A 15411-nucleotide genomic window follows, 5' to 3' on the forward strand; every position below is an offset into this window, starting at 1 on the left:
AGGCTAACTAACACAGTCTTGGTGGAGTCAGATATGTTCTTAGATTTGCTCTTCCTTTTACCACCATTAGGGAAAGCTGCTAGGGCTGCAGAAGTTATTTGGGCAGTAAAATACTGGTAAATCTACACCCCCAGGAATTTGTTGAGAGGAACCGCAAGGCACTGCATGTGAAATGGCTAAAGCTTGGGATGTTTAAGGAGACAGTGTGGAACAAAGCTGCACTGGAGGTACAACTTGCACCTCCAAACAAAATAAACACTTATCAAAATGAACCCCCAAATTTGATTCAGTGTCCATAATGGAACAAATATTCCCAATAGTATTAACAATAATCTCAGATATCAAAGATATGGACTGTACCTTTAAACAAAGTAACTTTGAAAATAAATAAAAACTTTGGACTGTACCTTTAAACAAAAAAACAGTAACTCAAACCCTTCAGATTATAACATGAAATGACAGAATACGACTTTGAAATATACTGGCACCTCTATACCTCAGCCCTGCTGAGGACCTACCACTCTGGTGACCAGCTGAGATGTCCCAATAGCTGTAGAATATATCACAGACTCTGTAGATAATTACCAGCCCTGATCCACCCTTTCCGGATCCGGATCAAGTTTAGCCACACCACAATACGCTCTGCTCTACACTCGGCTGATTCAGGAAAATCCGTAGTAGCGGACCGCAATATACACAAAATATTTATTAACTGCGTCACTGGTTGTTAAAAAATGCGCAAATATGCGGCATTGAGCCATTAATACATATATTTTGGTGCAATCTCACCAAATCATGCCCCATAAATGATCATAGTGGTGAATAAAGATAAGAGATTACTTGATTAACCCCTTGCCAGACGTTTGTGCCTTATTCCTAGCTTCCTCATGAAAGTATAACCCCTCTCATAACCAGCCTCATAATCATAGTAACTTGATATCAAAGTTACTATCCCCTAGCAATGCAGTGCCCTAACAGAACTGCCCTTAATATTACTCCAACATAGGGAGATACTTTTAAACCCCTAAGTGCTGACCCTCAATACCTAGAAGGCAAGAGCACTTACCAGCTGTAGGGCAGACGCAGCTTCTTATGTGCGTCAGATTCACTAACCTCTGTCAAGAACCTGTAGAAAAAGAAAAACAGAATAACTAACCCTGGTATTCTATAAAGGGGTAGCATAGATGTTAGAAATAAAGCAAGGATCGCCTTGCTATGTTCTAACTGCTAGAAGCCACCATTACTCTTACTAAAGAGAATTACATGGACACATCATAGCCCCAATTCTTGTTTGCAGGGAAAAGTACCCATTAGAGGATAAAATATCTTCAGACACCATCTTCGCACATCCTCCCGATGATAGAGGCAAAGAATGACTGGGGATTATGGGTAATAGGAGTGACACTTAACAGCTCTGCTGGGGTTTTCTTTGCCTCCTCCTGCTGGCCAGGAGTTGAATTCCCACTAGTAATTAGAATGGATTTGTGGACTCTCGATGACAAAAGTTGCGTTATTTCACCCTCCATAGCACTGCCATTACAAGTTTCTGAAGTCTCCTTGTGCATGCGATATGGTGGCGATGAGCTCCATACCGCACAAAATCCAAGGGCTGCTTTGACGTGCTCGTGCATGCTTTTCCCATAGACATCAATGGGGGGAGAGTGTTAGAAAAAAACTAACACCTGAAGCGTGGAATGACAATCGCCATAACACAACCACATTGATGTCTATGGGGAAAAAAGTTACGTTTAAACCTAACACCCTAACATAAACCCCTAGTCTAAACACCCCTAATCTGCTACCCCCATCACGCCGACACCTAAATAAAGTTATTAAACCCTAATCTGCCGCTCCCGACATCGCCGCCACTAAAAAAAAGTTATTAACCCCTATTCCGCCGCTCCCCAACATCGCCACCACTATAATAAAGTTATTAACCCCTATTCTCCCGCACCCCAACATTGCCGATACTATAATAAAGCTAAAAAACCCTATTCTGCCGCTCCCCAACACCGCCGCCACTAAATAAAGTTATTAACCTCTAAACCTCTGACCTCTGGCTAATTTAAACTTAAAACAGAAAGCTAGCTACATAAGCGAAGGTTTATTAGCACAGATCGCTGAACCTAAGGTGATTAAATATCTTTCTCCCCAATACCACTGTGTCCATGGCCTGGATGACAGGTCTGAAAGCTATAATGTCACAGCTAAATGTTTATTATCTATCTCTATAGTTAATAAATCAGCAAAGCACCTGTTTTTAGTTTTAAATAACCCCCATAATCAAATATATATTGGCAACGATCTCTTACATAGCTACGCCATACAAATAGATTTGATTAACCTTTGCCTCTGGAGCAATTTAAAGGGGGACCCTGAAGTATTTCAGGATGAAAATGCAGCCCTGAAATCAAACCAGCAATTACCATATGCTGTGAATATGCAGGTGTCTAACGATGTTGTAATCCCTGCTGGGGTTGATAAATTCCTCTTATCCTTACAGGTAAAAAGAGGTCACAAATTAAAAACTTCTGAAACACTAATATGTATATATAGCCTTACAGCAAAGTAAGGGGGCGCTAGTGATAATATAGATAGTGATATTAATCTATATACTCTTTAAAAAATGCAAATTGGTAATTGTGTATACAATACAGATAAAAAAATAAAACAAAATAAAAGAAAAAATGAAATAAAATCCTCTCAAATGAGGGAAGTCCAAATATAATTACAAAATCAAGGCAAAAATGAGTCCTTTTCAAAACCAAGTGGAAAAAGCCCTGTAGTGGCTGCCTCCTCCTCGCCGACTGGTCCGGGTATAACTATGAGGAATAGAAGAAAATAGAGGGGCGCCTCATGTGTAGGATCAACAAATATAAAAATCAGTAATAACAGTAGTAGAGCCAAATGGGTACTCACACACTTCACAAGCACACCAATGTGCTGGTAGTAGCAGGCTGCAGATTCAAATAGGTGTGGCAGCTCACCTCTCAGGTAGTACTGTGATGCTGGAGATGGAAAAGGAGACACCGAAAAAAAGCACTACATGTGCAGACTGTTAAAAATATAACAAACAATATTTTCAGTGGTACAGATGGTTACTCACATACTCCATGAGCACACTTATGTGCTGGTAGAAACAAGCTGCAAATTTTAGGCAGGTGTAGCAGCTCACCCCAGATCAGATTTCTTAATGCTGTAATCAAATGGCTCCAATAGGTAACACAAAGTCCCAAAAAGGTAGAGAGACTCTTATGTATCAGCAGGGCAGTAGGTAGGTAAAGATATCCACTCCAAGGCGTATTTCCAGTAAAATACAAATATTTATTAAAAACAAAAGTTAAAAAACACAACAGAACAATTGCTGTGTTAGGTGGATAAAAAAGGGGTTGACAGTGACCCCAATAATGCAACGCGTTTCTCGGTTTTGCACCGTTTCATCAGGCATAAAATTGTACCACTGAAAATATTGTGTGTTATATTTTTAACAGTCTGCACATGTAGTGCTTTTTTTCTGTGTCTCATTTTCCATCTCCAGCATCACAGTACTACCTGAGAGGTGAGCTGCCACACCTATTTGAATCTGCAGCCTGCTACTACCAACACATTGGTGTGCTTTTGAAGTGTGAAACACTAATATGCATCCCCCATAGAATGCAAAATCTGGGTATAACAATGACCCATACTCCTATGGTAAATAATGGAACTATTCCAATACATGTTATTGTGCATAACATGACCCCACAGGATATCACCTTGCCCAAGGGAACTACTATAGGATATGCTCTAGAATCCAGTTATTATACTTTTGGATTACAGAATAATGTAATTGGGCTAATACCTGAAGGATACTTAACTGAAGAACAGTTAATAGAACAATCCTTTGCATCTATGCCAGAGGGATTGTTTACAATTCAGTCTATTTATCCTTTCAGCTCAGAGGAAGGCATCTGTAAAATTGAAGAAGCCTCCCTAGTATTTGATCAGCCAATCAAGCAGCAAGAATACCTGAATACCCAGAATTTTGGGGGGCAATGTAAATCATAATCAAGGGGATCTCACCTCTAGGTTGGAAGAAGCCTATGAGATAGGACAGCCTGAAACCTTTCCAGGATTTCAGCAAATAGTCGAAGAGCAAATCTCTTAAGCTAATGGCTGTTCCAGTGATGATGAACGCCGACAGCTACGAGATCTCCTGATGGAGTACAAGGATATTTTTGCTAGGGATTCTTATGACTGTGGGACTACAGACTTGCACATTGCAAGAACCCAAACAGATCCCAGTGCACCACCTGTCTTTGTTTAACAGTACAGCCTTCCTTTAGCCTCATATGATTCTCTTGCAAAAATCATAAGGAACTTGTAAGAAAGGGGTATCATCAGACAGATGCATAGCTCTTATAACAATCCTATTCTAGGTGTTCTTAAGCCCAATAGACAATTGTGTTTGTGTGCTGACTTAAGACAGCTAAACAAATGAATGTACATGTCTGGCTGGCCTGTGCCATACAATAACCAGTGCCTAGCGCAGATGCAGGGATCCAAATATTTGTTGCCATTGATTGTACACAGGGATATTGGACCATTAAGGTACATGAGGAGAACTGGTATAAGCTTGCATTCTCATTCCAAAAGGCTCTCATTTGGATACATAAATTCAGGACATGAACTTGCTGTATTCATGCATAAAGCTATGCCTGATGCCCTGGAAAGGGGGACCTTATCTTATGTTGAGGATGTTTTAATCAAAAGCACAGACTTTGAGAAACACATCACAGAACTTATACATGTCCTCAGCCAACTTAAAAGGGCAGGTGTCAAATTATTCCTACAAAAAGCTCAATGGTGCCACACTTGTGTAAACTTCTTGGGACATGAAGTTACTTCTCAAGGGTTGAATCCTCAGAAGAAAAATGTGGAAGCTATAATAAATTCTAAGAACCCAAATAACTTAAAAGAATTGAGATCATTCCTGGGTATGACAAATTATTCTCGCAAATTTATTGATAATTATGCAGAATTAGCTAAACCACTGCTACTTCTTCTAAAGAAGGATGTGGAATGGCACTGGAATGAGGCTCAAGAGACAGCCATCAGAGAACTGAAGAGGAAACACACTCAAGCACCTTGCTTAGCATACCCTGAAGGGGGTAAACCTTTCTACTTAGAAACAGATTACACAGATATAAGCATGAGTGCTGTTTTGTACCAAAAGCATGATAATCTAAGTAAAGTCATTGCTTATACGAGCAAAACTTTATCCCCAGTAGAAATAAAATTTAGTTATTACGAAAATGCCCTCTCTTTACAATATCTCCGCAGCTATATACAGGGCGAGAAAATTATTGTAGAAACAGCCCACCAGCCTTTGCTATATCTGCAAAGTGATAGAATAAGAGATGGGAATCTGTCTAATAGCCGCATAACAGCTTGGACTCTTTCCTTAAAAGGCTGGCCTTTAGAAATTCGCTATAAGCAAAACAAAAAAGAATCCAGTCACACAGGGGCTTGCTGAGCTCAATGACTGTACTGCTAAGGATCATGGGGAAGAGTTATTAGAAGATGATTTCCTGGATGAACAATTGCTTTCCCCATATAAAATATACAATAAGGACAATTGTCAAACCTTACCTTGGGTATATGTTGATGGTTGTTCTTACCATGCTACTATTGATAATGAACACAGATTAGTCACCGGCATTGATATAACTTGGTTAAATAGATTCCCAAATATTTCTGTCTGTTTCATCATTGGACCAAGATCCAGTCAAGTTGCATAACTCACTTGCTGTTCTAAAAACCATTGAAATGGCTATTGAACAAGGTATTCATGAATTTGTGATCATTACCGACTCAAATTATGCCCGTGACAGTTTTGTTGAATACCTGCCAACTTGGAAAAGAAGTGGCATGCAGAAAACTAACAACAAACCAGTCAAACATGGCAAGTTTTTCTGCGAGATTGATAATCTAGTGGTGTCCAATGTTTAACCATACACTGGAAAAAGACCAAGGGTCATTCCAGGATTCTAGGTCCTGACAAGGAAGGTAATGATTTTGCGGATTCATTAGCCAAACAAGGAGCCATAACTGGAGAACGCCTTAATATCGACCACTTAATGGGTACAATTCAGGTAGAAGTCATTACCAGAAACCAGGCTAAACAACAAAATAAGCCTAACCTGGTACAATGGAGTCAGGATTCTCCTAGTGAGGACCTGATCACTAGTAAAAAATAAGACCCCATAGAAGATCCTGAAAGCAACCCCATCTAAAAAAAGGATGATATTGGCAAGGAATATCTTAGCATCTTAAAGGATTACTTACTGTTATAATTTTTAAGCTAAACAACTAACATATTAAAGTTAATAAACATTAATTAAAACCTACTGACCTATATTTTCTCCAAAACGAAGTTTCATAACGTTCTAAAAGTTATATCTTTTATTCGCCGATGATGTCACGTTATCCTGCCCACTATTTTCAGCAGTGCGTGTTCAAAATACTTAAACCAATAACTTTGTGTTTAAAGCGCCATTTTGAAACCTAGGTATTGTAAGCGGATTGGTACAGAGCAAAGGATACCCACGGAGTGGGTTTGGAAAACAATTAAATTTGCAGACAAGATTTCTGATATACGGTAGAGATATGTTAATGAAATGCTATTGATAAAAAGCGCATTTGGGGTAGTTAGTTAGTAACAGGCATAGAAAATATTTACTTACAGTGGCCCTTTAATGAAGTCCAGATCACAATTCAAGTTACAGGATGGTTTGTTAATTAGAACCTCCAAAACTGGCATCCACCAATGGGTGGTACCTACAAAGTTCAGAGGGCTCATGCTTCAACATGCCCATGATGCTCCCACATCTGGTCATCGTGGTGCCAAATTAACGTATGAAATATTGTGTGACTACGCCTTTTGGCCACATATGTTGAAGGATGTTCAAACCTATTGTCAAGGTTGTTTAATCTGTCCACAGTTCCAACCCACTGCACCAACGCATAGAGCGTCATTGCAGAAAAGGTAGATGGTGATGCCCTGGTCAGATATCCAAACTGATTTTATCGGTCCAGTAACTAGGTCAACAAGAGGTAACAAATATATGTTGACAGTAACATGCCTATTCACTAAATGGGTAGAGTGCCTCAGTGCACCTAACAATAGTGCTGAAACATGCGCAGCATTGCTCATCAACCACATGTTTTCCAGATTTGGTTTGCACCAAAGAATCGAATCCGATTGGGGAACCCACTTCACTAGCAAAGTGATGACTAAAATGTGGAAAATACTAGGGGTCAAAAGAAAGCTCCATATTGCATATAGAGCTGCCTCAAGTAGTGGTGTAGAGCGTTACAACCAGTCCATTGTGAAAATCCTTGAAAGGTTTGTGAGTGAAACAGGTAAAGACTGGGATGTAAAATTACCTCTAGTCCTAATGGCATTAAGAGCAACTCCAAGTAGTGCTACTAAGATGTCACATTTTGAATTGATGACTGGTAGAAGAATGGTTCTACCTCAACATCTATTATACCGTACATCAGACCAGAACTTGATAAATGCTGCCAATACACATCAATATGTGGAGAACTTAAGAAAGTACCTGCAATGTGCCTTTGCATTTGCTCAAAGGAACATAGAAAAGTCTACAACTGCCGCTAAAACCTATTATGATCTCAAGACGTCCAAAAGGAATATGAAATAAATTATAAAGTTTATCTTTATAACTTTAGAAGAGATCAGGTTAAGTAGAAGAAATTCCTTCCATCATATAAGGGTCCTTTTGTCATTACTGACAAAATATCTCTAGATGCCTATAAAATAAGGATCCCTAAAAATGATACTTTTATGGATAAATGGGTCCATATTAATCAGTTGCGAGCGTACCATCCTAGATCCCAACTACAAGTCACAGAGGGAGAATGAAGTGTCATATCCCCAAATGCACTAAAGAAGTATTGTAGTTTAAAGATGCCTAACTAACGAGCATGAGGACTCAAAAATAACAGACTCTCTTCATAATAAGGTTGTCTATGATGGATACCATCAATACACTCACCAAATACCACTGACTTTAACCCAATCAAATACATGTGTCCTACATCTATTTAAAGTTGGAAGGGGGGGGGGGTTATGTCAGGATATCTGTGAGTGTTAGTTATATATATATATATATATATATATATATATATATATATATATATTATATTATATTATATGTATATTTAGCTACACATAGATATATAATAAGACTAATAATTCATTTTATATATAAAACTGTTTGTTTCAGCCTGATTACTATAAGTCACAGTTCTTTGTCAGATGGGCTGGGCTGGGTAACTACAACCCCCCCCCCTTCCTTTTCTTGTAGTCAAGGACGCATTGCAACCCTCTGTCCCAACTCATCAAAGGATTTGTTTTCAAAGTAATCTTAGCATATACATTTGCTCAATTAGTGAAGGTTGTTCATTACAAAGAGATTTTCTGTCTATAATAACCTCTTTGAAGCTTAAAGGGACAGTTCACCCAAAAACTTTCTCCCCTTTAAATTATTCCCAATGATCCTTTTTACCTGCTAGAGTGTATTAAATTGGTTGCAAGTAGCTGCTTTACTCATATTTCAGCATTTGAAATAGCTGATTTAGCTTGTGGTTTCCCAACCTATACTGAAAGTTTTGATACTGGCGTATACGCTATTGACAAGCCTAAGTAAACACAGTCAGCAGAAGAGATTACACTTTCAGTGGAATGCAGGATAGTTAAGTAATAAAATGATAATTTTCCATTGTTCTCTCTAAGTATTGAGCTTTGGTTTTCTAGACAAATATAAGATAAGGAAGCAAGTCTGTGCACATAAAAGTGATAACATAATGAGATCTGATATTACCTGAAGCTCAACCCATTGTAATAGGCTGTGGTTTCAAAGCACAAAACCTGCTACTTCAGATACACAAATAAACCCGAAAATGCAATTTCTCAAATATTTTATACCCTGCAGTTGGTATAACAAGACATTTAAAATACATTAATGGAAAAACAATTTTACAGTGTACTGTCCCTTTAAGTATATGCATAAAAAACAGGTTTTTCATGAGGGGGAACCACTTTACATACAAGAGTAAGAGTTGATTACCCCACGCTGAGTTGAATCCACGAATTCCAGATGTATAGTTTTCAAATATTTAATATGTGCCTCAGACTGTCCAAATAAAAGGTACAAATAAATTAATATGAAATTGTCTGTTTGTATAATATTAAATATGAATATTTGCTGAATTTAATAAGTAGCTATATAATTGATCTAAAATGTTTAACTGTGTTAGACTAACAACATTGTTTCTTTCATTTCAGACCGAGGAGAAAACAGTAAATTGTCCCAGAAATGATATGTAAATTGTGTTTTTCATGCACTCAAAATAACACTATCAAGAGATGTACAAAGATGTGGACTATATTTATATTGAAAAGGAATGAGACTCCAATAGGCATATTTTAACATATAATTGATAATATACTCGTGTTTGATCTCAAATTGTAAATTTTCAATTATATTAAATGGGCTATATATGTTGACCAGATAAGTTTATTAATACTGAAAATTAAAGTATATTTAATAAACATTTTAAAGGTTAGATACTAGACTGCAGTGGTATTGATGGTGAGACTGCATTTCTGGTTGTCTGCTGCCATCTAGTGGTTTATGCAAGAATTGCAACCAAATGGAATTATAGTATCAAATAACCATATGTTCCAAGTAAGCCAATAAGAGATGTTCAGCTCCAGAAGGGCCTATCACAGACTGCACCATGGAGCGTATCCAAAAAGTTCACTAATGATTAGAATAAAAAGGGGTGGGGTGTATCACATGATATAACCTTATGCAAGGGAATAGAAATGGTCTTGGTCTTTGCATGCTAAAATTTTGACTGATAACCTTGTTGTCCTGTTGGAAACACAGTCTTTATAAGCAAAAATGTCCTTTTCTCTCTTCATATGAGGTGAAACCGGATCTATCTGAATAAGCTAAAACATTTAATTGGCTTATTTGGCTTATGTGGTAAAGTATGGCAGTGATTATAATTTAATATTTTAAAGCAAATACATTCATTGTTGCTACAGTTAGATTGCAGCTGTTACATAAAGAGCATATTTTTGTATTTTAAGTTTAGATCAATAGTCCTGTGTAGTTTTAACTAGTCACATTAATGCTAAATACTCTTATTTACTAGATAAAGGTCTTTTGTATTTCATATCTCTAAGTCAGGTTTATTATTGTGGAATCTCATATAAATTGGTTATGGTATTTAAATCTCTGATTGTGGTAAATTAATCAGAGTAAGTTTGTAATACATATTGGGCATTGAATTAGAGTTATTGGCTAATTATAGAAGATTCTGGTATTTTATTGCAATATTTTTCATTGTAAGTAAGGTCCATTTTAGAGATATATGTTTTATTTACTTTGTAAAGAATATTATAACAGCATAAGCATGTATAGTTGATTCATAATCTATTCTAGTTTCTATATAAATATATTTCAATGAGTTTATAAATTTAACTAATATCAAGAATTTAGGAATAAATATTAATTTCAATTGTTTTGTATATACATTTTAATTGGAGGTTATTTTAAAGAATAATAATAAATAAATTGTATTATAACCCTGGTATATACTGACAGTCCAATCCGAGTTCAAAGCCAGGTATCAGTCCAATCTTTCAAGGTAACAAAAGGAAGTCAGAGAAGACAAAGTCAGTGTCCAATCCGAGTTCAAAGCCAAATATCTTGATAATCACAAAAGCTCAAATAAAGGTAAAAGGAAACTACACTCAAGCAAAGAGAGTATGGCAGTTCTGATATTTAAGGCCAAAAGTGACGCAAGCGAAGCGACACAACAACGCCAGAAGTGGCGCCAAGAAAGCACATAGAACAGTACGTATTTGGCGCCAGTGTCTGAATAACTCTCAGACACGGCATTCTGCTGCCGGTACACTACTTGAAGAGGATTTGAGAGGGAATATCTTAGGTTAATAACCCAGGACTTCAGCATAGCGAAGAATGCCAGTGGATGTTTAGAGCGAGTTTGGCTAGAGGCAGCAGATCAGACCAGTTTGATTGTTGGAGATTCACAAAGGCAAGAATGTAAGCCTCCATGTCCTGATTAATCCTCTCGGTCTGTCCATTTGTTTGAGGATGGTGTCAGGGTGTTTTCCCTGTTTAGTTTGCCATGTGCTGCTGTCACTGGCAGCCATTTTACTCACCTCTATTGCTGACTGTGGTGCATACTGTGTGATGCTGCTCATTTCCTTTTATGGCCAGACTGGTGTACATCATCCGTGTGAGACAGGATGCAGTCTCAGAGTTGTGATGTCATCACTTATTATTTAAAGGGCCTCTGTTCAGAATGCTTTGCCCTTGCGTTGTCTCAAACCTGTTTGTAAGAGCTCCTGTGTATTACCTGGCTGTCTGACATCCCTCCTGGTTCCTGATCCCTGGCTTGTTCCTGACTCTGCTGTTCTCCTTGTTCCTGATTCCAGCTCGTCTGACTACTCACTTTGGCTCCTGACTCGGCTCGTCTGACTACAATTTTGGACCAAATTTATCCAAAACTTTCTTGAAAAAAACCTTAATCTGCCCCCTACCAGCTGAGCTAGAATGAGAGTCGCACCTTCATGCGGACTTAGGGGCTGGCTTTTGGTTTCTTAAATGGGTTGGATTTATTCCATTTAATGAAGGTTTCCAATTGGAAACAGATTCCATAGGGAAGGATTAGGTTTCTGTTCCTTATTTGACAAAAAGAACGAAAACGATTTAGAAGCTTTATATTTACCCTTAGGTCTCTTATTACCTTGGAAAGAAAGAGATAGCAATCTAGACTTAAAAAGTCATATCAGCATTCCAAGATTTAAGCCTCAAAACTCTTGTAGCTAAAAATAGCTAAAGACATAGATCTAACATCAATCTTGATGATATAAAAAAATGGCATCAGAACTGATTAGTATGTTGCAGTAAGCGAGCAATACTAGATAAATCAGAATCCAATTCTTGTTGCGCTAAATCTTCAACAAACAAGTTGATGCAGCTGCAACATCAGCCAAAGAAAATTGCAGGCCTGAGACGACCTGAATATAAATAAGCTTTCCTTAGATAAGATACAAGTTTCCTATCTAAAGGAACTTAAAGTGACACTGAACCCAAATTTTTTCTTTCATGATTCAGACAGAGCATTAAATTTTAAGCAACTTTCTAAATTAATCCTATTATCACATTTTCTTTATTCTCTTGGTATCTTTATTTGAAATGCAAGAATGTAAGTTTAGATGCCGGCCCATTTTGGTGAACAACCTGGGTTGTCCTTGCTGATTGGTAGAAAAATTTATCCACCAATAAAAAAAGTGCTGTCCAGAGTACTGAACCAAGAAAAAAAGCTTAGATGCCTTCTTTTTTAAATAAAGATAGAAAGAGAACGAAGAAAAATTGATAATAGGAGTAAATTAGTAAGTTGCTTAAAATTGCATGCTCTATCTGAATCACGAAAGAAAATATTTGGGTTCAGTGTCCCTTTACGTACTATCTTCCATAGGAATAGAGGTATGTTCAGCAAGAGTAGAAATAGCCCCATCAACTTTGAGGATTTTTTCCCAAAACTCTATAGAAATTGTTGGTAAAAGGATACAATTTTTTAAACCTTGAAGAAGGAATAAAAGAAGCACCCAGCTAATTCTATTCCTTAGAAATCATAACAGAAATAGCATGAGGAACAGGAAAAAACCTCTGGAGTAACCACAGGAGGTTTAAAAACAGAATTCACTAGTTCTAATATCAAGAAGACTAGTTTCCATGATATCCAAAATAATTAACACTTCTTTAACAAACACACATAACACACGGCTACCACAAACATACAGTAAGTGAGTAGTTTATCTCAAGAACAGTATCACACACATACACACTCACTTCTAATCTAGCCTATATTAAAAGTGGAACAATCATTTTTTATTGCTTGTGAGCACTAACATCTGGGGGTTGGATATTGTGACAGCAGTGGCTCCCTTTCCCCATAGACTTCTATGGGGCACGCTAAAAAAGCCTTTCATTGTTATCGCTCGCACTCTAACACAAAAGTGCGCTAGACCAACTGCGCTAAAGCTAAATTTGTGTTAGAAATACTTCAAATACAAATCTTCTTTACTTAGAAGAAAAAGTAAAGTTCTAATATCAAAAAGACTAGTTTCCATGATATCCAAAATAATTAACACTTCTTTAACAAAGAACGAAAATACTTCATTTTAAATAAATAAGTAGATTTGTTAGTGTCAATATCTGAGGAAAGATCTTCTGAATCAGATAGATCCTCATCAGAAGAGGATAATTAATTATATTGTCGGTCATTTGAAATTTCATCAACCTTATGAGGAGTTTTAAAAGACCTTTATATTAATTAGAAGGCAGAATAGCAGACAAGGCCTTCTGAACAGAATCAGTAATAAATTCTTTAAATTTCATAGGTATAACATGTACATTAAAAGTTAAAGGAACAACAACAGGAAATGTACTATTTACTGATGGACACAATATCTGCATGTAAAAGTTTATCATGATAACCAATATAATGACATTCGGAAATATAATGCACTTAGCTTTAGTAGAACCGACATCAGGCAGCAAAGTTCCAACAGATACTTCTGAGACAGGATCAGACTGAGACATCTTGCAAAATGTAAAATAAAAAACAACATATAAAGCAAAATGTGTCAATTTCTTTATATGACAGTTTCAGGAATGGGAAAAAAATGCAAACAGCATAGCCCTCTGACATAGAAAAAGGCAAGAGGCAAATAGCAATGGGGTATTAAATTAATGAAAAAATTTGGCGGCAAGTATGACACACAACGTAACTGAACATTTTTTGGAGCCAACAATATCCGGAAATGACACACTTGCGTCACTAACGACGCAACCGTTTTTAAGGCTTAGGCATAAACTACGACGCCGGAAATGACGAACTTGCATCAACGGATGTACTTTTCTCGTGCCAAAAATGTCGCAATAAAGTCCAGCATTTGGCACACCCGCGGGCCTAGTACTGCCCACAATTTGAAGTGGTCAATTGAAATAGAGACTAAACCCCAGGTAAGAAAAATATTTCTTAATATCTTTATTTTCCCTAAATATGAAACTGACAGTCTGCACAAGGAAATACATGAACCTGACTCATGGCAAATATAAGTACAATACATATATTTAGAACTTTATATAAATGCATAAAGTGCCAGACCATAGCTGGGGTGTCTTAAGTAATAAAAAACATACTTACCAAAAAAGACACCCATCCACATATAGCAGATAGCCAAACCAGTACTGAAACAGTTATCAGTAGAGGTAATGGTATATGAGAGTATATCGTCGATCTGAAAAGGGAGGTAGGAGATGAATCTCTACGACCGATAACAGAGAACCTATGAAATAGACCCCGTTTGGAAAATCATTGAATTCAATAGGTGATACTCCCTTCACGTCCCTCTGACATTCGCTGTACTCTGAGAGGAATCGGGCTTCAAAATGCTGAGAAGCGCATATCAACGTAGAAATCTTATCACAAACTTGCTTCACCACCTACATAGGAGGCAAAGTTTGTAAAACTGAATTGTGGATGTGGTGAGGGGTGTATTTATAGGCATTTGAGGTTTGGGAAACTTTGCCCCTCCTGGTAGGATTGTATATCCCATTCGTCACTAGCTCATGGACTCTTGCCAATTACATGAAATAAATAGGATTTTCTTTCTAAGGTGGTTTCATCTGAACATATCAATCAGGAAATTATTGTTCCTTCTTTGTGTCCTGGTCATTCTGATTCTAAAGAGAGACTTATCCATAATCTTGAGGTAGCCAGAGCATTTTACCTTCAGGCTACTATGGACTTTAGACAATCATCTAGCCTGTTTGTTCACTGTTCTGGTCCTCGAAAGGGTCAGAAGGCTACTGCTGTAGCTTTGACTTCATGGCTCAAACAGATAATTCACAAAGCTTACTTGGTGGGGGGAAAGTATCTGCCAAAACATATCACAGTTTATTCAACTAGCCTTTGAAGCTTTGTAACAGATTTGCAAAGTTGCAACATGGTCTTCTCTACATACTTTTTCCAAATTTTCCAAATTTTACTGTTTTGATGTGTTTGATTTCTCAAAAAAGTCCTACAGGCAGCAGTGTCTGTTAAATAAAATGTGCCGTTTTTTTGTCCCACCCGTTCTTTAATGTGGACACACAGCTTGAGTATTCAATCCCACACGTTATGGCACTGTGGACTCTTATAATCTAATGAAAGAAAACAAAATTCATGTTTACCTGATCTTTTCTTTTCTGTCCGGATAATGAGAGTCAACAAGCCCCCACCCTGATATTTTTTCTC

The 15411-nt window shown here is 37.3% G+C and overlaps 1 protein-coding gene and 1 long non-coding RNA gene across 2 annotated transcripts in view; one reads left to right on the top strand and one right to left on the bottom strand.

The window, feature by feature from the left end:
* The window catches only part of LOC128661618 (uncharacterized), a 69452-nt gene extending 59819 nt beyond the window's left edge, over positions 1-9633 (top strand). Inside the window, exon 4 of the long non-coding RNA XR_008402617.1 lies at positions 9353-9633. This is a non-coding gene — a long non-coding RNA (uncharacterized LOC128661618). The remainder of the gene's footprint in view (positions 1-9352) is intronic.
* Positions 1-15411, bottom strand: part of L3MBTL1 (L3MBTL histone methyl-lysine binding protein 1) — a 193583-nt gene that overhangs the window by 158568 nt on the left and 19604 nt on the right. The window lies entirely within an intron of this gene.

Source organism: Bombina bombina, chromosome 1 (assembly GCF_027579735.1).
Source record: "Bombina bombina isolate aBomBom1 chromosome 1, aBomBom1.pri, whole genome shotgun sequence".
NCBI classification, from domain to species: domain Eukaryota; kingdom Metazoa; phylum Chordata; class Amphibia; order Anura; family Bombinatoridae; genus Bombina; species Bombina bombina.